The following is an 11,912-nucleotide window of genomic DNA, read 5'->3' as shown; positions in this document are numbered from 1 at the left end:
ATAAGCACCCTCACTGTCTTCCTCGACTTACCACACCTCTCAATACACTCCACCAAAATGCCCTGCTCTGATTTTTAACTGGGTCTTGCTGCTCTTCAAATGAGGCAGCACGGTGGCTCAGTGGTTAGCACTGTTGTCTCATAGCACCAGGGTCCCAGGTTTGATTCCAGCCTCGGGCGATTGTCTGTGTGGAGTTTGCACATTCTCCCCGTGTCTGCGTGGCTTTCCTCTGGGTGCTCTGGTTTCCTCCCACAGTCCAAAGATGTATGAGTCAGGTGAATTGGCCAGGCTAAATTGCTCATAGTGTTAGGTGCATTAATCAGAGGGAAATGGGTCTGGGTGGGTTACTCTTCAGAGGGTCGGTGTGGATTGGTTGGGCTGAAGGGCTTGTTTCTACACTGTAGGGAATCTAATCTAAATCTGATTTATCCCCTTCCCCTGATTCAAATTTCTACTTCCAGATTCCTGTCTCTTCTCGTTGGTTTTTGATTTCTCATTCATGCCATACTATATGGGAATATCTCACATAGTGAGGATATTTTAGGATGGAATCTAGATTTCACAATACTGGGTAGGTTTTGTGTTGAAACGGCATCATGTGCACATCATTGCACATTATTGATGAATAATATGGACTTTCTGGGATTACTTAGTCACATGTATTCAATCTGAAGGTCATCATTTGTTTACTGTTGGGAATATGTATTTTTATGTTTATGGACCATCTGGAAAAAGTGGAAGCTTTTGAACTCTTTGGACATTATGTGGATTGAAAAGGATCTTTTATTGTAATTTCTTGTGAATGAAGCCAACAGTTTTAATGCATGCTGTGGTTTGCCCATCATTTTAAACTGGAAATCAAATGACCTTGTACTAATAGCAAAAAAATGCTTTCAAGGAGATAAGAGATCAGACTTAATGTCTTCATTACCGGAAATTAAGGCTGTCAAAGGACTAATGGGTCTTGATGTTAATGGCTGCCTAATAAACCTTTTGAGTCGATGAATTCTTTTCAGGCTTCCCTGTAACGAAGACACAATGGAAGCTGTAAGCCTTTGTCCTGAAATCCTGTTTCTCAGTTAGAAGTTCCTGGGAATCTGAACATTTCCAAATACCAGTGTTCCTATCTACCTTGGTAAAGCCTAGAGGGAAGGATTGTGTCCAAGGAACATTAAGAATCTATGCTAATTGCAGTCTAAACTGGATGTCTATCATCCACATATGAGTGTCAGCAAATCAGCCTCATTGTCAGGAAATCCAGTGGACATGTGAAGTCATAACATTGTATCCATTCTTTCCACAGGGCTAGGCCCTGGAATGGTGTTAGCCAGTGTTGGCCTTCACTTTAAGAATAGGTTTTGTTCAAAAGGTAAGGAGGAACAGATAATGAACATATTGAAGTGACATTTGTAATTAGTGGAAATGCAATAGGGACCAGATGCACCATGTGGTGAGTGATTTGAGCTAGTGAGGATTCAATTGCCTTTAAAGCTGCTTGCTCCCAGGATTATCCCTATTCCCTTTCTTAAACAAGGGAATAATATTTGCCACTCTCCAATCATCTGGTACTACTCCAATGGACAGTAAGGACGCAAAGATCATCGCCAAAGGGGCAGCAATTTCTTCCCTTGCTTGCTGTAGTAATCCCATCTGGCCCAGGGGGACTTTCCTATCCTTACTTTTTTCAAAATTTTCAGCACATTCTCCTTCTTAACATCAACCTGTTCAAGCATATCAGTCTGTTTCACAAACACCAAGGTCCCTCTTAGTGGTGAATACTGAAGCAAAATATTCATTAAAGACCTCCCCTACCTCCTCTGACTCCAGGCACAAGTTCCCTCCACTATCTCTGATCGGCCCTCCCCTCCCTCTGGCCATCCTCTTGTTACTAAGTGTAGAATGCCTGAGGGTTTTCCTTAATCCTACCCACTAAAGCTTTTCTGTGCCCCCTTCTTGCTCTCCTCAGTCCAATCTTCAGTTCTGTCCAGGCTACCTTGTAACCCTCTGCAGCCCTGTCTGATCCTTGCCTCCTCAACCTTAAATAAGCTTCCTTCTTCCTCTTGATGAGGCATTCCACATCCCTGGTCACCCAAGATTCTTCCACCCTACCATCCCTTCCTTTCCTCAGTGGGACAAACCTATCCAGCACTACCAGCAAGTACTCCCTAAACAACCTCCACATTTCTGTCGTGCATTTCCCTGTGAACATCTGTTCCCAATTTAGGTGCCTCATCAAGTAAAAATCAATCTACATACGACTTAGTTCTGAAACATAGTTTTGAAACATAGGAAACAACCTGTACAGGCCTAAATTCTGCCTTATCGCATTATAATTCCCCCTCCCCCAATTAAACACTTTCTCATACCATCTGCTCCTATCCCTCTCCATGAGTATAGTAAAGGTCAGGGAGTTGATTAGATTAGATTCTCTACAGTGTGGAAACAGGTCCTTCAGCCCAACCAGTCCACACGGACCCTCTGAAGCGTAACCCACTCAGACCCATTTCCCTCTGACTAATGCACCTAACACTATGGGCAATTTGACATGGTCAATTCACCTAACCTGCACATCTTTGGACTGTGGGAGGAAACCGGAGCACCTGGAGGAAACCCACGCAGACACAGGGAGAATGTGCAAACTCCACACAGACAGTCGCTCGAGGCTGGAATTGAACCTGGGATCCTGGTGCTGTGAGGCAGCGGTGCTAGCCACTGTGCCACCTAATGATCACTATCAATAAAATGCTCTCCCACCAAGAGATCTGACACCTGGCATGGTTGGTTGCCAAGCACCAAATCCAATATGGCTCCCCTCTAGTCAGCCTATCTACATATTCAATCAGGAATCCTTCCTGGACACACCTGACAGACACTGCTCCATCCTAACTATTTGAGGTATGGAGGTTCCAATCAATATGAGGGAAGTTATAGTCACCCATGACAACAACCCTGTTACTTCTGCGCCTTTCCAAAATCTGCCTCCTGATCTGCTCCTCCGTGTCTCTGTTGCTATTGGGGGAGGTCTGTAGAAAACTTCCAATTAAGTGACTGCTCCTTTCCTGTTTCTGACTTCCATCACACTGACTCTGTAGACACACCCTCCTCAACAACCTCCCCTTCTGCAGCTGTGTTACTATCCCTGATTAGCAATGCCATTTCCCCACCTCTTTTACCTAACCCCCACCTCATTCCTTTTGAAACATCTAAGTCCACAAACATCCAATAACCATTCCTGCCCCGTGATACCCAAGTTTCCATAATGGCCACAACGTCATAGTTCCAAGTACTGATCCATGCTGTTAAGTTCATCACCCTTACTCCTGATACTTGTTGCCTTTCTCTAATGAGAGTAGCAAAAGTCCAGTCAGGTGATGTTTAAATTTGTACAAGGCCTCCCATAATTTGGGGAAAAGGGTGTGGGCACATTCTTTATCTCGTTTGAGAACACCACAAAAGATATGAGTTGGCTGAAGGAAAACTGGATACTGTTCATGCAAAGAAGGTAAACTTTCACACATCATTTTCAACAGACTCTGAATCATAATGCAGAATAAAAATCAATCTACATACGACTTAGTTCTGAAACATCGTTTTGAAACATAGGAAACAACCTGTATAGGCCTAAATTCAAATTGAAAGGGTAAAGAAAAGTAATTTCAATAACTCAGTATGGGCATTAAGAATAAATGTCATATCACTTACCCTTCACTCCTCCCTAGAACATCTTGACACCAAGAACAGCTATGTAAGAATCCTACTCATTGACTACAGTTCAGCCTTCAACACTATTATCCCCTCGAGACTAATTAATAAACTTAGTGATCTCGGACTAAGCCCCACTCTCTGCAACTGGATCCTCAGTTTCCTGACCCACAGGCCACAATCAGTGAAGATTGCGGACAATATTTGATCCTCACTAACACTCAATACTGGAGCCCCCAGGGGTGCGTACTCAGCCCTCTACTGTACTCACTGTATACCCATGACTGTGTTGCCAGACTAATGCTATTTATAAGTTCGCTGATGACATGACCATAGTTGGTCAAAGCTCAGATGGCGACGAAACAGACTACAGACGGGAGGTGGAAGACCTAGAAAAATGGTTCTCCGAGAACAACCTAGCTCTCAATGTCAGCAAAACCAAGGAACTCATTATTAACTTTCAGCAGGATTTTACTCATGCCCCCCTTACACATTAACAGCACACAGGTGGAATGAATGGAAAGTGTTAAGCTCCTGGGAATGGTCATCCACAACAAGCTTTCTTGGACTCTTCACATGGACGCACTGGTTACAAAGGCCCAACAACGGCTCTTCTTCCTCAGGAAGCTGAGGAAATTTGGCATGACGGTGAATACCCTCGCCAACCTTTATAGGTGCACCATTGAGAGCATTCTGTCTGGATGTATCACTCCCTGGTGTGGCAACTGTACCATTCAAGATCAGAGAAGGTTACAGAGATTGTGAACTTGGCCAAAAAGAATCACAAAGGCCAACCTCCCATCTATAGAATCCATCTACCAGGCCCACTGTCAAAGAATGGCCGCCAGCATTCTCAAAGATTTATCCCACCCTGGCAATGTTTCTCTACAACCTCCACCACTGGGGAGAAGGTACAAAAGCCTGAACACATGCACCAGCCGGTTTCACAACAGTTTCTATCCTATTATTGTTAGAATACTAAATGGACTCACAAACTCTTAACATTCTCTTAACGGTGGCACAGTGGTTAGCACTGCTGCCTCACAGCGCCGGAGACCCGGGTTCAATTCCCGCCTCAGGCGACTGACTGTGTGGAGTTTGCACGTTCTCCCCGTGTCTGCGTGGGTTTCCTCCGGGTGCTCCGGTTTCCTCCCACAGTCCAAAGATGTGCAGGTCAGGTGAATTGGCCATGCTAAATTGCCCGTAGTGTTAGGTAAGGGGTAGATGTAGATCTCGATGTAGATGTAGGGGTATGGGTGGGTTACGCTTCGGCGGGGCGGTGTGGACTTGTTGGGCCGAAGGGCCTGTTTCCACACTGTAGGTAATCTAATCTAATCTAATCTAATTCACCTGTACCTGCGTTTATTTCTGTGTTTTTGTTTTTCCTGCTATTTGCCTATTATTTACTTATCTATGCTACTTAACTCTGTGACCTGCCTGTATTACTCACAAGACAAAGCTTTTCACTGTGCCTCGGTACACGTGACAATAAATTCAATTCAATTCAATTCAATGTTACCTATGAATCTCTCCGAGAAATCATTCTGTCAGAAATTCTGTTTTCCAGGTGATTAGTACTCATGTTTAAGACTAGAGGGTAGCAGCAGCTAGCCAGGTAATGGAGAGTGCTCATGACTACGAGCTGAGATAAGATTAAACCTTTATTCCATCATCCCCATAAGCTTGAAAAGGATGAAAGAAGAGGGAAAGGAAGGGAAGAACTGAGGATAAAGGACAGCTGGGAATTCCCAAAATCTCCTTCTCAGTTTGTAAAGGAAGGTACTGAGGGTGGAAGTGAAAACTGAAGGCCCAGGTATTTCCATTTTGCTTAGATGGATAGGTGGATCAGTTTAGAGTCATAGAGCATGGAAAACAAACCTTTCAGTCCAACTCATCCATACTGACTAGACACCCCAATCTGACCTAGTCCCATTTGCCAGCATTTGGGCCATATCCTTCTCAGCCCTTCCCATTCATACACCCATCCAGATGCCTTTTAAATGTTGTAATTGTACCAGCCTCCACCAGTTCCTCTAGGAGCTTGTTCCATTCACTGTGATAATGCTGTGACTTTAAAAAGTTATTTTGTCCTGTTTTGTTTTTGAAGAGAGGTTGTGAGTAGGAAAATTGACATTTTGGGCAAAAGCCCTTCATCAGAAAATTTTCCCAAAACGTCGATTTTCCTGCTCCTTGTACGCTGTCTGACCTGCTGTGCTTTTTCAGCACCACTCTAATCTTGACTCTAACCTCCAGCATCTGCAGTACCCACTTCCGCCTAGGTGGAGGCGCTGAGCAGTCTACCAGAACCACTAGAGTAAACAGCTGGGGACACTTTGGTTTATTTTAAACAACCTGAATAAGTGTGGTCAGCTCTCACAGATCAGGATTTCTAGATTTCGCATCTGAAGCTATTGGGGTCTCAATAGAGTTGAAGCTTGAGTGGGTGGATCCAAGATGGCGGCGATCTGACAGGTCTGCCTTGCTGAGCACTGCACCATAACTCAGGCGAAACGGTAATTTTGCCCTCCCCAACTAAGCTATTTTGAAGAAAATCAATAGTTTAATGTTAGTGGAGTTGTGACACACCCTTTGTTTTGTAGTAAGGGAAGATGACTAGAGGCAAAGGACAGAAAAGTCACAACAGGCAGGACACTCCCCTGCAGCATTGGACGTGCCTGTAGCTGCTGCCTCCCCTGAAATCCCGATGGATTCACCTACCCAACAAGGCTTGGCTGCGGAGATCATGAAATTCCAGGAGATGATCAAGGCATCAATTGTAGAGAGTTGTGCCAGGCTGCAACCAATCATGGCCATGCTACAGAAGCATGATCAGATTACCTACAGAGTGGAGACAGGCCCTTCTGCCCAACAAGTCCACTCCAACCCTCCGAAGAGCAACCCACCCAGACCCATTCCCCTACATTTCCCCCTGACTAATGCACCTAACACAACGGGCAATTTAGCATGGCCAATTCACCTAACCTGCATGCACATCTTTGGATGGTGGGAGGAAACCAGAGCACCCGGAGGAAACCCACACAGACACGGGGAGAATGTGCAAACTCCACATAGACAGTTGCCCAAGGCAGGAATTGAATCCAGGTCCCTGGCACTATGAGGCAGCAGTGCTAACCACTGAGCCACCGGGCAGGAGCAGTAGACTCTTGGGAAGCGTGTGGAGGAAGTTGAGCAGCAGACTCTGATTCCTGATGAAGGGCTTTTTCCTGGTCCTCATATGCTGCCCATTCTGCTGTGCTTTTCTAGCATCACACCAATATTGACTTTAATCATGAAGAGTCTGTGCATGTAGTTGACTCCACAGAAAAAGCACTTCCTGGACATTGTGGAATAGATTGGATGGTCCAAAGAACGTGGACAATAATGGCTCTCTTTTATTTTCCCTTTTTATCCTCAACCTTGTGTACTTTTTTTCTATTATTTTATTACAGAAAGTGTTGTTGGTTTTTTTTACAATGATAATTGAGGTCAAGGTAGACTTGGGGCTGGTAAGTGCCCACTTTAAATTTTTTTGTTCATAATACCTATTTTTGTTGTTTATCCTTCGCCTGAGTTTGGGGCGCAGCTCAAGCTAGAAGGAGTTATGGAAGTAATGTAAGTGCCCCCTGTGGGCAGGGGAGAGAGTCTACCATCAAGTGTTTTTTGTATGCTGTAATTGGTTTAGTTTGTTGGTTTTTAGTAGAGGTAGTGTTTGGAAGTTTTGTTCATGTAGTTTTAGTAAGTGTATTTTTTAAACTCTACAAATCTTTATTTATTTACACTGGACGTGCTGTAAATAGGGTTCTTCCTGTTGGGGGTTCAATAGTTGTTATAGAGGGAAATGGCTAAGTGTCTCCTTAAATGGTGCACCTGGAATATTAAGGGGAGCCACTCACCAGTCAAGAGAAAAAAAGTACTTTCGAGTCTCAGGAAGGAGAGGGTTGATATTGCCCTATTGCAAGAAACCCATCTTAATCATAAGGAGCACCTACAGTTACAGCAGGGTGGGTTTGACTGGGTTTTTTTCATCCTTTACCACTAAGAGCAGGGGACTGGCCATACTTGTCCAGTAGAGTCTCCCATTTAAGTTATTAGATCAAGTTAAAGATGAATATGGGCAGTTTGTAATTCTTAAAGCTTTAATACATGGTGAAGTGTATGGCATTCTCAATGTTTATTGTTCCCTGGCACACTCCCTCAAATCCCTGACTGATGCACTTGCTAAGTTGATTGCGCTTGGAATGCGACATACTATCATAGGGGGAGATTTTAATGGCCTCATGGACCCCAGAGTGGATAGAATGCCCAAAGGTCCCTCCAAATGCCTCTTCACAATCGAAGCAATTGGTTGCCTTATGCATGGAGCTGGGATTGTTTACGTTTGGAGATGTTTCTACCCTACAGTAGCGACTTCACCTTTCTCCCTAATCCACACACGTGTCTTACCAGGATTGATCTTTTTTAGCTCCTTTGGTTTTTCTGCTTTCAGTAATGTCCTGTAAAATTGGAAACATAGCCATTTCCGATCATACAGCAGTGTATTTGGAGGTTTAGATTAAGGGCAATGGAACAAGTTCATGGTATTGGTTAATGGATCCTTTTATTCTCAAGGACAGTTAAGTTTGTTGAGTACTTCTCAAGTGGGTTCAAAGTATTCTTGGCTACCAATTCAGGAATGGTTAGTTACCTGTCTATATTTTGGGAGACTGCTAAGGCCTATGCAGGGGGATAGTATCTCTTATTTGGCTAGCCAGAACAGACAGAAGGGAGAGCAGCAATGTCTGCTCATAGCACGGTTGAAGGCAGCTGAGACAGTATATTCTGACAGGCTGTCAATGGCTAAATTGCAGCGGATCACAGCTCTCCGAGTTGCTTTGAACTCCGTGCTCACTCAGGCAGTGAAGAGAGAACTATCATTCGTGAAACAAAGGCTGTTTAAGCATGGCAATAAGCCAAGCAAATATCTGGCATATCTGGCCAGGGAGAAGAGCTTCCTCCAATCCATTGCATCAATTAGAGAAGGCACTGAAACTCTTAAGTGTGACTCTAAAAGGATCAGTGCGGCATTTGCAGTTTTTACTCTGAGCTATATTGGTCGGAATGTTATGTGGATCTGTGGGCTAAGATGGAATCTTCTTTTAAGAACCTGGACCTTCCAGGTTTGACCTTAGAACAGGTGTCTTTTCTTAACACCCCCTTGACAGTGCAAGAGATATAGGAAGAAGTAAGACAGCTCCAAAGTGGGTGTAAGATCCAGTCATTTCAGAATTGATAGGGATGGTGGGCAACGTTATCCCCTCTCACCATCACTGTTTATGTTGGTGATTGAGCCATTGGCAGAGGCTATCCTTAAGGGCCTTAACATAGCTGCCCCGGAAGTGGGATCAAGGGCACTCTGCCTCCTACCTTCTAGTCAGTTTTGTATCCAATTGACTAGCTCCCCCTGAATCCCATGTGATCTAATTTTACTAACCATTCTACCATGTGGAACCTTGTCAAAATCTCTCCTGGAGTCCATATAGACAGGACCTGATCAGGTGTACCCTAGAACTCTATGGGAAGCTAGAGAAGTGATTGCTGGGCCTTTTGCTGAGATATTTGTATCATCGTTAGTCACAGGTGAGGTGCCGGAAGACTGGAGGTTGGCTAATGTAGTGCCACTGTTTAAGAAGGGTGGTAAGGACAAGCCAGGGAACTATAGAACAGTGAGCCTGACGTTGGTGGTCAGCAAGTTGTTGGAGGGAATCCTGAGGGACAGGATATACATGTATTTGGAAAGGCAAGAACTGATTAGGGATAGCCAACATGGCTTTGTGCGTGGGAAATCATGTCTCACAAACTTGATTGAGTTTTTTGAAGAAATAACAAAGAGGACTGATGAGAGCAGAGCAGTAGATGTGATCTATGTAGACTTCAGTGAGGCGTTCGACAAGGTTCCCCATGGGAGACTGATTAGCAAGGTTAGATCTCACGGAATACAGGGAGAACTAGCCATTTGGATACAGAACTGGCTCAAAGGTCGAAGACAGAGGGTGGTGGTGGAGGGTTGTTTTTCAGACTGGAGGTCTCTGACCAGTGAGGTGCCACAAGGATCGGTGCTGAGTCCACTACTTTTTGTCATTTTCATAAATGATTTGGATATGAACATAGGAGGTACAGTTAGTAAGTTTGCAGATGACACCAAAATTGGAGGTGTAGTGGACAGCGAAAAGGGTTACCTCAGATTACAACAGTATCTTGACGAAATGGGCCAATGGGCTGAGAAGTGGCAGATGGAGTTTAATTCAGATAAATGCGAGGTGCTGCATTTTGGGAAAGCAAATCTTAGCAGGACCTATACACTTAATGGTAAGGTGCTAGGGAGTGTTGCTGAACAAAGAGACCTTGGAATGCACTTCATAGCTCCTTGAAAGTGGAGTCACAGGTAGATAGGATAGTGAAGAAGGTGTGCTTTCATTTATTGGTTAGTGTATTGAGTCCAGGAGTTGGGAGGTCATGTTGCGGCTGTACAGGACATTGGTTAGGCCACTGTTGGAATATTGCGTGCAATTCTGGTCTCCTTCCTATCAGAAAGATGTTGTGAAACTTGAAAGGGTTCAGAAAAGATTTACAAGGATGTTGCCAGGGTTGAAGGATTTGAGCTATCGGGAGAAGCTGAACAGACTGGGGCTGTTTTCCCTGGAGCGTTGGAGGTTGAGGGGTGACTTTATAGAGGTTTCCAACATCATGAGGGCCATGGATAGGATAAATAAGCAAAGTCTTTTCCCTGGGGTCGGGGAGTCCAGAACTAGAGGGCATAGGTTTAGGGTGAGAGAGGAAAGATATACAAGAGACCTGAGGGGCAACGTTTTCACACAGAGGGTGGTACGTGTATGGAATGAGCTGCCAGAGGAAGTGGTGGAGGCTGGTACAATTGCAACATTTGAAAGGCATCTGGATGGGTACATGAATAGGAAGGGTTTGGAAGGATATGGGCTTTCAGGTGGCAGGTGGGACTAGATTGGGTTGGGATATCTGGTTAGCATGAATGGATTGGACAAAAAGGTCTGTTTCCATGCTGTACATCTCTATGACTCTATGACTGTATGAGTGTCTACTGCTGGGTATATACTCAATGGAATTTAGAATGATGTAGGAGAATCTCATTGAAACTTACCCAACACAGAAAAGTCTGGAAAGAATGGATAATGTGTTTCCACTGGTAGGAGAGACCTGGACCCAAAGGCACAGCCTCAGAGTGAAGTGATGGCCCTTTAGAACTGAGATGAGAGGGAAGCACTCAGCCTGAGGATAGTTAATCTGTGGAACTCATTGCCGCAGAAGGCTATGGATGCCAAACCATTGTGCATATTTAAAACAGAACTAGATAGGCTTTTGATTAGGTAGGGGACTACGGGTTATGGAGAGAAAACAAGAGATAGGGGTTGAGAAACATATCAGCCATGCTCAAATGGCAGAGCAGATTTCATAGGCTGAATGGCCTAATTCTGCTCCAATATTTGATGATCTTATGGAATATCCTCATTTGGAATGCTATATGTTACATGAATAATCCATGGAATTTACTGGAGTTCATATGGTTTTGAAAGATGCCATTTTTGGAAATGAAACCCAGAATAAAAACATATCAGTTTAAATTGTAGATTTAGTTCCAACTGTGGGACCAAAGGTAGACATTGCTGTGAGCACAGAAGAGGTGAATAGCATCAATGAGAGATGTGACAATGCTGCTCCTTTAGCAAGGTTATGTTGTCCTTGGGTTTTTTTTTCAGAGAGATTGTAAAAGACACAGACTCCGAAAAGTCTGGCTTTGAAGGGTTTTAGGGCCAGTTTGATTATAGCTAACAAATACTGCCTCAGGCAAAAGGCTTTTAAGTTTTAAAAATAAACACTTGCACAATGAAAGGGGAGTGGCCAATTCTCCCAGCTCCGCTTATCTCTAATTTAATTTGGTTTTTGGCACTATGGCTATTCACTGAAAGCAGTCAGGCCATTTCTGAAGCTGCTGGACCCAAGAAGCAAGTCCATGCTGGTCCTCTCTCTCTCTGACTTCTCTCCTGTAAAACCCTGTGTTTGATTTTTCCTTTTTTACCAAGGGGTGTTTACGAGGATTGTTGCAAGTATTGGAACAGCATCATTAATTGGGATGATCTGTCGGGTTTTTTGATGGGTTAAATTATTCAATCAGTGTTCTGTTATTTGTGGATTAGTGG

Source organism: Chiloscyllium punctatum, chromosome 4, assembly GCF_047496795.1.
Source record: "Chiloscyllium punctatum isolate Juve2018m chromosome 4, sChiPun1.3, whole genome shotgun sequence".
In the NCBI taxonomy this organism is placed as follows: Eukaryota; Metazoa; Chordata; class Chondrichthyes; order Orectolobiformes; family Hemiscylliidae; genus Chiloscyllium; species Chiloscyllium punctatum.
The sequence above is the reverse complement of the archived record's forward strand: the minus strand, read 5'-3'. Positions refer to the sequence as shown.